This window comes from Miniopterus natalensis, chromosome 16 (assembly GCF_054644295.1).
Source record: "Miniopterus natalensis isolate mMinNat1 chromosome 16, mMinNat1.hap1, whole genome shotgun sequence".
NCBI classification, from domain to species: Eukaryota; Metazoa; Chordata; class Mammalia; order Chiroptera; family Miniopteridae; genus Miniopterus; species Miniopterus natalensis.
Genome location: NC_142096.1, coordinates 27,555,930 through 27,558,854, shown reverse-complemented (window position 1 = coordinate 27,558,854; position 2,925 = coordinate 27,555,930). Strand labels below are relative to the sequence as shown.

The following is a 2,925-nucleotide window of genomic DNA, read 5'->3' as shown; positions in this document are numbered from 1 at the left end:
TGAGATACTCTTATGCATATTAGTAGATACAATTTAGATGAAGAATGCATTTCCTCATATATCATAGTGCTGCTGTGTTGGAATATATATGTATATATATACACAACATCAAGCATAATAGGTTTTTGGAATGTTTTTGTTGAATAAAGTATTTGAAAAATATTTAGTATAATCTGAATAGCATCATTATTGACTAGACTTTAATTTACCAGGTTGGAATTTTCGTTGGCAAGTTGACTTGCACAGAGAGCCTGTATAGATTAAAACAAAGTAGTAAAGGCAGGAGAGTGAACATATTTTAAATATTAAAAGCATAGGGTAAGAATTTTCAAGTTTGGGGTGACTAAAAAATTAAGAGTTGGATTTGAATGTTTTTAAAAGTCAAATGGGAAGAAGGGTATGGCATATTAAATAAAACCACACAAAAACAAAAGCCAGTCCTAAGAATGAATGGAGAGCACTGATGGGAGTAGGATGCTGGGATCAGTGTGGCCATGGGCAGAATCTGGTGGGCTTCCCACCAGGGACAACAGAGGGCACAGGCGTCATCAGTGGGGGGCTAGTCCGTTGAGTAGTGGAGCAGCTTCTCAGGCCACCTCTTGCCAGCCAGTGGGAGTCCCAGAGCCAGACTTGTCACCATGACCAGGGCAGGTAGCAAGAGCTCGAACCTCCATGACAAGCTGGCCTGGCATGAGCCAGAATTGAGCCTCAGTGAACTGAATGAGGTGCCAGTCAAGGAGCTGGCTGCTGTCCCAAAGGCCACCATACTGGATCTGTCTTGCCATAAACTGACTACCATCTGGTTTCTGTGGCTTTGCATGTCTGGTACAGCTAGACCAGAAGGACAACCGCAGCTACTGCCACCTTGGCTGTCTGGTCAACCTCCAGCACCTGATGTCCTCAACAGTAGCCTGCTCACTCTGCCTGGCAGCTCTGCTCAACCCAAGAGCCTGAAGTGGCTGGACTGAAGGACAAACCCCTGGATCCTGTCCTGACCGAAGTAGCAGGGCATTGCCTGGGTGAGAAGCAGTGTTCACAGTGTAACGACAGCATTTCCAGCACAGGGAGGCCATGCAGGCAGATCAGAGCCACCGAGGTCACAGTATCTGGAGGTAGAACCAGAGGTGCAGAAGCAGCCAGGGCCCAGCGAGCAGAGAGCCAAGGAGGCTCAGGAGCAGGAACTATACACTCAGGAGCAGATGGAAGGAGGAGTATGGTGCCCTCAAAGCATCCAAGCAGGAGCAGAAAAGAAACCTAAGAAGGACATAAATCAGGCCCCTAAATCGAAATCCAGCTCTGGGCCCTGGAAACACAACCAGTCCTGAGCTGCTCTGAAGCTGCTGCTGTGTGTGGCCGGTGGGCTGGTGGCATGCAGGGTGACAGGTGCGGCAGCCCCTCTGCACCAGCAGGACCACCATCTACAACAATCTGGTCCAGGTGTGCAGCCACGGTACCCTCCGGCAGGAGACAGATTCAGCAGTGAGCATGTCCTCCACGCCTGCTGCCTCCCAGCCTTGGTGCTCGGTTCCTGTGGAATTGTGTTCTGCTGGACACAACCTCTTCCTAGAGTCACACCTACCTGCAGTCTCAAATGGCTGCTCATGGGTCCTTGAGACCTCCTCTTAGTAGGACTTCTTTGTTACTTAGGGTGCCCTGGTGGCATAAGAAGTGGGAGGTGGGGAGAGGAAAAAACCTGCAAGCCTAAAGGAATAGGCTTTGGGGGGGGGGGGGGGGGGGGAAACAGCCTTTCCTAGTTGTTATACAAAGCTGTGTAAAGACAAGGTTCATGTCTACTAAATGGTCAGCTTTCACTACATTTATACTTTTGTATGTCACAAGCCTTTTCTTTCATTCCTCCCTGGGTCCCCAGGGCAGATCAGGGAGCAGTGTGTTATTGGGGACTAGGGGAACACCATAGTCAGCAAATCTAGCCTAAATGAGGTGGGATACCTATTTTCTTAAACACCTCAGACACTCAGACATTTAATGATCATACAAAATCTCAGGCTCTGAAAGAGACTTCAAGACCATCCAGTCCAACAGAACACTTGCAGATGAGGAACTCGAAGCCTGCTGTGACTTGCTTGCGGTCTCTGAGCTAGTTGAGAAAGCTGGACTCCCACTCTGGTATCCTGTTTCACTAGGTTGTCTCAAGTTCATGTGAGTAAGTACTGGATAAAATATTATTTTTAATTTTTAGGATGGAAATCTCTGGCACAGATAAACGTGGGACTTGCCAAAGACAAACTACAAACAAAGCAAAGCAAAGAAAAAATTTGTTACTGGTCCTAAAGAGGGATGGAGGTAGGACATGCCCCTTTTGTTTTCCCACAGGTAGACTGACACTGGTTCACCCACACCACTCACTAGTCGGCTACATGACATTTGTCTGCTATCTGACCAGATAAGTCTGGTCACATTTGGGATGAAGCGTTTGGCCATGGACTAGGGTGAAGGCTTTCTGGCTACATAGGGAAAGAATCTGTGTGGACATGACCCAACAGGAAGGACTTTAGCTCCGGATTATCAACATACCACCAGCATGGTGGATCAGAAAGCTTCTGGGGCTCTCAGAATACGCAAATTCCGGGGCTTTTAGAATCATCTGGGCTTTGGATAAGTAGGAAATGGATAATCTCCAACAGTAGAGGAAATGCAACCAGTCCCAAGGGAAGGAGCCCTATTGGCAAATACAAAGGCATTATTCTCAGCCCCAGCTTTCACATCAAAAGTGGATATAATGATATAACATTTTCCTCCTGGCCAGGCAATGACCTTGCCTGTCAGCAGCCAAGATCACAGCCTCGGTAAGCAAAATCATATTACCCACAGTCTTTTCTGAGAAATTTCCAAGTGGACCTAGGACTCAACAAAGCAGCTGGGTTTAAATTGTGGCAGTTACTCTAACAGGGCCTTTGTTCCCTT

General features: G+C 47.5%; 1 pseudogene; it reads left to right on the top strand.

Moving 5' to 3' along the window:
• The first annotated feature begins 638 nt into the window (after positions 1-638).
• LOC107539476 (leucine-rich repeat-containing protein 59 pseudogene) lies at positions 639-1,626 on the top strand (annotated as a pseudogene).
• Positions 1,627-2,925: the final 1,299 nt, after the last annotated feature.